The sequence below is a fragment of the Jaculus jaculus genome, chromosome 9 (genome assembly GCF_020740685.1).
Source record: "Jaculus jaculus isolate mJacJac1 chromosome 9, mJacJac1.mat.Y.cur, whole genome shotgun sequence".
In the NCBI taxonomy this organism is placed as follows: Eukaryota; Metazoa; Chordata; class Mammalia; order Rodentia; family Dipodidae; genus Jaculus; species Jaculus jaculus.
In genome coordinates this window covers 45,784,381-45,794,772 of record NC_059110.1, presented here as the reverse complement: position 1 = coordinate 45,794,772, position 10,392 = coordinate 45,784,381, and positions in this window count along the sequence as shown.

Below are 10,392 nucleotides of genomic sequence, written 5' to 3'. Positions count from 1 at the left end.
TGACCAAATGAAACTCTTCCCTAATGTATAACAGAAGAGGAAACAAAGATACTATAAATCAAGAAGCAACAAATAATAAGCCCAAAATATAGCTTATTTAAGAATGGCAAATCTGGGCTGGGGAGATGGCTTAGTGGTTAAGCGCTTGCCTATGAAGCCTAAGGACCCTGGTTCAAGGCACGATTCCCCAGGACCCACGTTAGCCAGATGCACAAGGGGGCGCATGCATCTGGAGTTCGTTTTCAGTGGCTGGAAGCCCTGGCGTGCCCATTCTCTCTCTCTCTCTCTCTGTCTCTCTCTCTCTCTCTCTCCCTCTGCCTCTTTCTCTCTCTGTCTGTCACTGTCAAATAAATAAAGAAAAAAATTTTAAAAAAAGAATGGCAAATCTGACCATCCATCAGATTTAATATATAATTTATTGTGATATGGAAGGTGCAATGAGCACTTCCAGTTCAGTCCTATGTACCAGGTTTATTTGGCAGGTACTGACCTGGTGTGATCCCAGTTATCTTTTGGTATGATTTTGGTCTCAGTTGTGCTACACTCCTGTTTGGGTCCCTCTTTGGTGCACTGTGGGTTCAAGTCAGCTGGCTGCATCACTGGATCACTGCTCTGGTCGCTGGTGCTGGGTGCTGTGATCTCCCTTCTGCTGGTCTCTGGTGCTTGCTGGTACTTGCACTGGTGGTGGGGAAGGGGAGGCTGTCAATGGTTGCTCTAGTTCTCTCACTGGTCCACGTGATCCTCTACTTCATGATTTGCTCCTTCATTGTTCACTGCAGCTCTCCACGTTTCTTGAGTTTGGGAAGAGCTCCAGTGTGAGTGGAAATTCCCCTCACCTGGCTTTTCCTGTGGCTCAAGCTGAGCCTGGCAGCTGTGGCCCTGTGGACCTGGTGCCAAAACTGCTGGAGCTGCTTCTGTCTGCCTATGTGAACTCTGGATGCCCTGGATCTCTCCTGCTTTTCTGCTGCCATTTTCATTTCTTATACACCTCTCTTTTTAGTAGAAGAGTTTATTTTGCTGGGGTTTTTTTTTGTTTGTTTGGTTGGTTTTTTTTTGGCTTTTTCTCCCCTAGGCTGCTTTGGCGTGGTTCCTATACCACCATCTTAACGGGAAGTCCCACTTTTACATTCTTTCTGCCACCTCTTCAGCAATAGACCCTGAGCCTCAGGGTGTGAGATGTTTCAGTGCTAGACACTATTCCACCCCTTCTTCTCAGCACTATGTTGCCTTTTGTGTCATACCAGTGATCATCACCATCTGAAAAGAGAAGTTTTGGTAACCAGAAGTAAGAGTAGCATTGACATATGAGTATGAACATTAAGTGTAGTGCTTTCAGGATAATTTGGTGAGAGTGATATATGCATTTATCTAAGCAAGAGCAGACTTTATACCCCTAAGGCTCATGACCTCCCCTGCCATAGTCTTTTGATTAGGTTTTCAGTACCAGGCTTGTATTCCCTCCCATAGAGAGGACTTTCAGTCCAATTAGAGAGCAATTGGTTTCCCTCAGAGCAGGCATGCCACTATTGCACTTGTTCAGTCATTTGGCTTGTCTGGCCAAACATGAGATTTCCAATATGCAATGTTCACTACTGATGACTTCTATCTCCCATAAGACTGCATACAGGACAGCTTTTAACAGTTTTCAGTTGGCTGGGCTACAGGCAGAAGGTTTTTGCTCAACACCAACTAGAATTCTCAGTGACTTTGCCATTCAGGCATGTGAAGTCTTCAGCAGTAGGGTCTAACCATCTCTTTCTCATGGGGAATCAAGGGCCTTGGCAATAGCCTGTAATGTTTTGGAGGCAACAGGGACCTCCCTGGCCAACTACTCACTGGAAAGTATCCCATTCCAGGCACTGAAAATTTTCTAGTAACAATCTATACCTTCTGGATATGCCATTATTTAAAAAAGTAGATTTTCTTTCTTTCTTTCTTTTTTTAAGAAAGTAGATTTTCATATGTCTTATTCAGACTACCTTGAATTTTGATTGACTCTCTCCCACACACACCACCTTTCTTTTATACAATCTCTTCCCCTGACCTCACTTACGCCTTTTCCTTCCCTGTAATCTGTTCTTCTACTTATATATATACATTACCATCCTCTTAAGAACTTCCCTCTCCTCCCTTCCTTATAGACTTTTGATAGATCAGGGGCTTCTGCTACTGATTTTTGGTTTCAGATCACACACAAGTCTATATATTTCTAGCTAGGATCCACATATCAGAGAGAACATGTGACATTTGGCCTGCGTTACCTCCCTTAGTATAATCCTTTCCAGATCCATCCATTTCCCTTTAAATTTCATAATTTATTTTTTCTTTACCACTGAGTAGAATCCCATTGTATAGATGTACCACATCTTTATTATCCATTCATCTATGGATGGACATTTAGGCTGGTACCATTTCCTAGCTATTGTGAATAGAGCAGCAATAAACATGATTATGCAAGTATCTCTAAGGTAGTGAGAAGAGTCATTAGGATATATGCCTAGGAGTTGAACGATATGACAAAACTCTCTTTAGCTGTCTCAAGAACCTCCACACTGATTTCCACAATGGCTGTAAAAGATTACATTCCTACCAACGGTGCAGAAGGGTTTCCCTTTTACCACAACCTTGCCAACATTTATTGTCATTTGTTTTCTTTTTTTTCTTTCTTTTTTTTTTTTTTTTTTTTTTTTTTTTTGGTTTTTCGAGGCAGGGTCTCACTCTGGTCCAGGCTGACCTGGAATTAACTCTGTAGTCTCAGGGTGGCCTTGAATTCAAGGCGATCCTCCTACCTCTGCCACCTGAGTGCTGGGATTAAAGGCGTGCGCCACCATGCCCGGCATCATTTGTTTTCTTGATGGTAGCCATTCTCACGGGAGAGAGATAGAATATCAAGGTAGTTTTAATTTGCATTTCCCAGATGGCTAAGGATGTAGAACACTTTCTTAGATGGTTATATGCCATCTGTGTTTCTTCCAATAAGACCTCTCTATTTAGTTCCCTAGCCCATTTTTTTTTCTTTTTTTAATGTTTATTAGCATTTTCCATGATTATAAAAAAAAAATCCCATTAATTCCCTAGCCCATTTTTTGATTGGGTTGTTTGATTTCTTATTGTTCTGTCTTTTGTGTTCTTTGTATATTCTGGATATTAATCTGCTGTCAGATGTGTAACTGGCAAACATTTTCTCCCATTCTGTAGGTTGTTTCTTTACTCTATGCACAGCATCCTTGGCTGTATAAATGCTTTGTAATTTCATGAGATCCCAGTAGTTGATTAGTGGTTTTATTTTCTGAGCAATTGGGGTTACATTCAGAAAGTCATTACCTATGCCAATATGTTGAAGGGTTTCCCCTACCTTTTCCTCTAGCAATTTCAGAGTTTCAGGTCTGATATTAAGGTCTCTGAACCACTTGGATTTGATTCTTGTGCATGGAAAAAGACAAGGATCTATTTTTACCTTTCTACATATAGATATCCAGTTTTCCTAACACCACTTGTTGAAGAGGCTGTCTTTTCTTCAATGAATATTTTTGGCTTTTTTGTCAAAAATCAGATTGCTGTAGCTTCCTAGATTAAAATCTGGCTCATCTATTCTGTTCCACTGATCTACATATCTGTCTTTGTGCCAATACCATGCTGTTTTTGTTACTATGGCTTTGTAATATAGCTTAAAATCAGGAATGGTGATACCACCAGCCTTATTTTTGTTGCCCAAAATCATTTTGGCTATTCAACGGTATTTTGTGTTTCCAAATGAATTTTAGGGTTGTTTTTTTTTTTTTTTTTCTATTCCTGTGAAGAATGCCATTGGAATTTAATGGGGATTGCATTAAATATATAGATTGCTTTTGGTAAGATTGACATTTTCACAATATTGATTGTTTCAGTCCAAGAACATGGGATGTCTTTCCATTTCCTTGTGTCTTCTGCAATTTCTCACTTGAATGTTTTAAAGTTCTTATTGTAGAGATCCTTCACTTCCTTAGTTAAGTTTATTTCAAGGTACTTTATTATTTTTGTTTTGAGGCAATTGTGAATGGGAGATGTTCCATGATTTCATTCTCTGCATGTTTTTTCTTAGTATATAGGAATGCTACTGATTTCTGTGTATTTATTTTGCTGCTAAAAGTGTTTATCAGCTATAACAGTTTGTTGGTGGAGTTTTTAGGGTCTTGTATGTATTGAATCATATCATCTGCAATTAGTGATAATTTGATCTCTTCCTTTCCAATTTGTACACCTTTTATGAGTGTCTCTTGCCTTATTGCTATAGCTAAGACTTCCAGTACTATACTAAATAAATGTAGGGATGGTGGACACCCTTGTTTTGTTCCTGAATTTAGTGGCAAAGCTTCCAGTTTCTCACCATTTAGTATTATGTTGGCTGCAGGTTTGTCATAAATAGCTTTTATTATGTTGAGATATGTTCCTTTTATTCCCACTTTCTGTAATACTTTTACCATGAAAGGATGTTGCATTTTGTTGATTGCCTTTTCTGCATCTATTGAGATGATCATGTGATTTTTGTCCTTTAGACCGTTTATATGATGTATTACATTTATTGATTTGTGTATGTTGAACCATCCCTGCCTCCCTGGGATAAAGCCAACTTGGTTGGGGCGAATAATCTTTTTAATATGTTCTTGTATTTTGTTTGCCAATATTTTGTTCAGAATTTTTCCATCTATGTTCATGAGGGAAATCAGTCTGTAATTTTCTTTTTTTGTTCTGTCTTTGCCTGGTTTTGGTATGTGGGTGATGCTGGCTTCATAGAAGTTTGAGAAGCATTTATGTTAGTTCTTCCATAAAGGTCTGGTAGAATTGACCAGTGAATCTATCTAGATCTGGGCTTTTTTTAGTTAGGAATCTTTTTATAACTGCATGGATCTTTGTACTTGTTACATGTCTATTTAAATGGTTTATATCATCTTGATTTAATTTTGGTAGGTCATACTAATCAAGAAAAATCATCCATTTCTTTCAGATTTTCAAACTTTGAGGCATATATATTCTTTTTTTTTTCATGGCCAAACATAACTTTATTAGTTTTTTTCTTATAAACATTCAGTTTCTTCCTTAAAAAACAAACTAGAATTTAAATACTTCCCATCACATACAAGTCTGTGTATATTATTTACATATTTCAAATAAAACATTACAGATTTTCTAACATTCAGTAACCCCTTGAAAATAATAATGATGAAACAAAACTGATCAAAAACAGTACACCATGCATGATCTTGGCACAATTTACAATACAGCACCCATGTTACATTTCCTATTTTAAACCACTGTTCCCCATCCAGCTACTTTAATGGAGACACTGTCTCTGGGCATTCATTCCTGTAGATAACTGCACAATCTCAACACTGCCCACATGCTCCCATTACTTGGCACTGGCAGTATTTCTCTGCTTTTTGTTTTCAGAAATGATATCTCTACTTAAGTGTTCTTATATTTACTGTATTTTTCCCTCAACCAGTATGTCTTGACACCGCCTAGCAATATTTTTAAGTAATAACTTAAATGTATAAGAAAATTTCAAATAGAACAAAAGTGTTCCCTAAAAGATCAATGATCTCACCACCCTGGTTATGCACTTACAAAAATAAGAAATACAATTTAGTGGCTGTAAAAAAGTATTTTCCCTAAAAATATTTATTTCTGCAGAGCAGTTTAAGGAGAAAAGTGATCTTAAATCAAAATGCACTCATCTATTTTATAACCTGCACTACCAACAAAATAAAAATGAAAACGTGTGTGAAAATCTAGGAAATATTCACCTACAAGAATTTAATAATAATATATGAAAGAAATAAATAAGGTTTACCTTTACATCACTAATAATGCAGCTTCAGTGACATGAGGAAAGCTGTTAACCAAAACAAACCCAAACCTATATACTAAGAAAAGTACTTCAGAATCACTAACAATGAACATCAGCAAAAATCAACCCACTGTGTGTGAGAGAGAGAGAGACACAGACAGACAGACACAGATGAGGAGTAGGAAAATAAAATAAAACTCTGGAAAAAAGCCAGTGGTTTTACTATTTATGTATGAGAACTTTAATCCAAAGTTTTCTATTATGTAATAGTATATGCACAGAAGAAGGGAGATAACCTGTGTTAACACTCAATATTTTAGTCTGTATATTTTTCTCTTCTCAAAATAGAAATAAATGGAGCTACGAGTGGCAGGTATAGAGCACAATCTTTTCCTTCAAACTGAATTCTCTAAATTGTTGCTAAAACCTTAAAAATGCTAGCCATCTTCAGTCATAATTTTGCTATGTAACTAAATTTCTCAATTATATCTTAAGATAACTTTACTTCTAGAGATTTAGCATCTCATACAACAAACTGCTAACTGATTTCTATGGTAAATGTCAACATGTCAAAACTCTGACATTAACACTACATTAGCAGTGGTCCTTGAAGCACAGATCTGTGTCTATAGGAACTGGTATATTCTTTAATGTCCCAAGTAAGTTTCAAAATCAGATGTTTTCATAGTGTACAATCACAACCTAAATTACAAATGTACTTTTGGTCCCATTTCTTTTCTAAAAGCAGTTACAATTTAAAGTTACAAGTTACATGTGAAATACTTATGGAATTGCATATATTTCAGAAATGGCATAATTAGTACATAAAACTTATTTCAATTTCGGTGTGCAACAATCTCCAGTCTTTTAAAGTCAAATGGTTCACTTGAAAGAAAACCTATTTTAAACAAAACACAAGACTTTCTTCTCTTTTTTTTTTTTTTTTTGGTTTTTCAAGGTAGGGTCTCACTCTGGTCCAGGCTGACCTGGAATTAACTCTGTAGTCTCAGGGTGGCCTTGAATTCATGGCGATCCTCCTACCTCTGCCTCCCGAGTGCTGGGATTAAAGGCGTGCGCCACCACGCCCGGCTAAGACTTTATTTTCTTAAACTACTTCTATTTTAAATATTGGATATAGTTTTCTATACTGCCCTTTCAATCAAAACTATCCTACAGTACTCCAAAAAGTCAAAAGTTTATTTTTTAAAAAGGAATTAAAATAGGAAACAAGTTCTGGGGGAAGACCTTGATTTTTAAATATAAGGAAGTTAAACTAAACTTTTTAAAAATAAAAGCTTACTCATTCAAATGGTGTGTCCCCTTCAAAGCAGTGACAGTAAGAAAGCAATCCTTTATTAAAGGAGGGAAGCAGAGTTTCTGTCCTCAGAGAACTGTCAAGTGACTGGACTTTGTTTAGTGGTAAAGGTGGGTCACACTAAGTTGTTAAAATAGCTTCTGTGCAATTAAAACGATGAAACTGATTTTCTTGCATAGTCCCTAGCCACTTATCATGGCATCTATGAAAACGTCTAGAAACATAATTTTGCAGCATTGCTGAAGTAAGTATTGCTCCCAAGGGAGCTCGTTTGAAGACCAACTCTCATTGGGATGTTATGGTGTGACATACTTACTTTTTAAGAAGTTCTACAACTCAGTATTTGTATCTCACATATTCTACTATTTTAGTGGTTATCAAAACCTCTCTTAGAGAAGGTGTAGACAAAGGTAGAAAAGAAATCTGTCATTTTGCAATTTTTTCAAAGCAAGGAAAATATTAACACGCACAGAAAGGGAAACTGGTGATTATATATGTAAAGTATAAATGTCCACATTCCTGCTTTGGGGCCAGGGATTGTAGTGCTCCATCCGTCCTGGCCATCCAGGCAGTAACTCAGTTTGAAATACACTCCAGACATGCATTCTGCCACCAAAGATAGTGATACTACCATTCAGAATTTACAATGACTAACAAAAAGAAGGCAAGAGACAGTAAAATCTTTCAACTTAAGGCAAAGTGACTTTCAAGGCCACCAGCCAACTAATGCACACCTACTGTTCCAGGGCAGTATAAGGTGCATTGCTGTGGGAAGGGAATCAAGTCAGCCAGTGAAAACCAGCAGTGCCCATTGCTAATGGAAAATACTTCACTTTCTGTTAGCTTCTCTTCACAATGCTAGTCAGTCTCTGTCCCTGGACTCCTAAAACCTGCTTTGGCTTATCAACATTTAACCAAAGCACTATGAGTGACAAGTCTATGGTAACTTACTATGTGATATTTGTTGGGATGCTCCTATCAAAGGATGAGGGAGAACACCATCTGTTTTATAGCTCTATATAAACATCAAAGGAAAATAATTAGCTTAGTAATGAGTTAGAATTTTTAAAAGATCAGGAAAGACAGACAGACATTTATAAGCAAGCTCTTCTGTAAACTCAAGCTTCAATCTTACTGTCATGGGGTCTGTGGTGGTTTGATTCAGGTGTCCCCCATAAACATAGGTGTTCTGAATGCTAGCTCCCCAGCTGATGGATATTTGGGAATTAATGCCTCCTGGAGGGAGTGTGTTGTTGGGGGCGGGCTTATGGGCTTTATAGCCAGTTTCCCCATGCCAGTGTTTGGCACATCCTCCTGTTGCTGTGTCCCACCTTATGTTGGCCAGGGGGTGATGTCCACCTTCTGCTCATGCCAGCATTTTCCCCTGCCATCGTGAAGCTTCTGCTCGAGCCTCTAAGCCAAAATAAACCTCTTTTTCCCAGAAGCTACTCTTGGTTGGGTGATTTCTACCAGCAATGCGAACTGGACTGCAACAGTAAAGTGGTACCGAGGAGTGGGATTGCTGCTAGACACCTGACTGTGTGGCTCTGGCCTGTTGGAGCTGATTTTCAAGAGGAATGTGGAAGGAGTTGAAACCTTGGCCTAGGAGATGCCTGGCAGTGCTGTAAGTACAGCTTGATGGACTAATCTGGTCAGAGCTGGAAGACCGGAAGGCAGTAAGAACTATGGACTGTGAGGTTTGGCTTATGAGGGTGAGAAAGAGCTTTGCTTGGACTGGGATAGCAGTTTGTGTGAGAAGCTTGCTCTTATGCCCATGTCCTGAGAAGTTGTGCAGGGTTGCTTTGCGTAGAAATGAACTGATGTGAGCAGAGGGATATGGCACAGAAAGTAAAATCTTTGGGTGAACTGTTGCCCATTCAGCTGCAACTGAGAGATTACAACCTTTGAGACTGGGCTAGCTGACCTGCGCTGGGGCAACAAGAAGAATTAGATTTTTTTGAAGGGGTCTGGGTGCTCAAGGAGTGTCATGTTCTTCAAAGTCTGCTTTATTCCCCCCTGGATTAACAAATTGGCACCCTACCTGGTATCGTGGAATATAAGAAATGCTGGAAAGAGGGTCATGGTCTTGTGTTTTGGAAATGGCCATGGGCAGTGTGAAGCGGGTTTGCTGGTTGCCTGCATAGAGACCCCATGGGGCCATGAGGATGAACCGTGGCTTGCAGTGGAGACCCAGTGGAGATGCCGGGACCATGAGATAGCTGCCAAGGAGCTGCCAGCCCTGATGAAGTTTCCCAGGACTGTGAGTAACCTAGCTGGAGGGGCGGAATTGGAATGCCAGAGACTTGTTGCTGGTTAGAATTATCGGACTTGAAGATTTGTCACTGGCTAGAGTTGCTGGACTTGAAGCTACAGAGTTTGATGTTTGCCCTGGTTGTTTTAAATCTGGTATTAGTTGAATGTTTCTTTGCTATGCCCAATGCCATCTTTTGCAGTGTGAATATTTATTCTGTGCCATTATGGGTTTTTTGAAGTTATTTTTTGGTATTATGGCTCAGTTAAAAGATCTTGGACTATGGGATGTATGAACATCATTGGGATTGATAAAAACTATGGTGACTTTTAAAGTTAAACTGAATGGATTGTATTTTACATCATGTATGGATATCAGTTTATGGGGGCCAGGGGCGGAATGTGGTTTGATTCAGGTGTCCCCCATAAACGTAGGTGTTCTGAATGCTAGCTCCCCAGATGATGGATATTTGGGAATTAATGCCTCCTGGAGGGAGTGTGTTGTTGGGGGCTGGCTTATGGGTTTTATAGCCAGTTTCCCCATGCCAGTGTTCGGCACATCCTCCTGTTGCTGTGTCCCACCTTATGTTGGCCAGGGGGTGATGTCCACCCTTTGCTCATGCCATCATTTTTGAAAGCAAGTGTTTATTGAGCTGCATCTTTCGCCTGTGTGTTTCCTTGGCTGTGGTCATCTAACGCCATGTCCAATGCCAGGCCTCTCCTTGGGAGAGTGGCTGTTCTTCATCATGTCACACACGTCTCTCTTCATTTCTCCTAAACTCATTAAATGGAACACTTGGAAACATGGCACTTCAAGATTCTGGCCCACTGAGAGCAAACTCCTATCTAATATACTGGGACAATAAGCCCAACTACCAAGTACTGATTTACTGAAATAGCTTTCCACTTTTATAGTGCACTATGTAAAGTCTTAAAAGAACAAACACAACTTTCACTGTCCTCTCTACACATTGCTACTGGAACCCTTGGTCACCAGGTT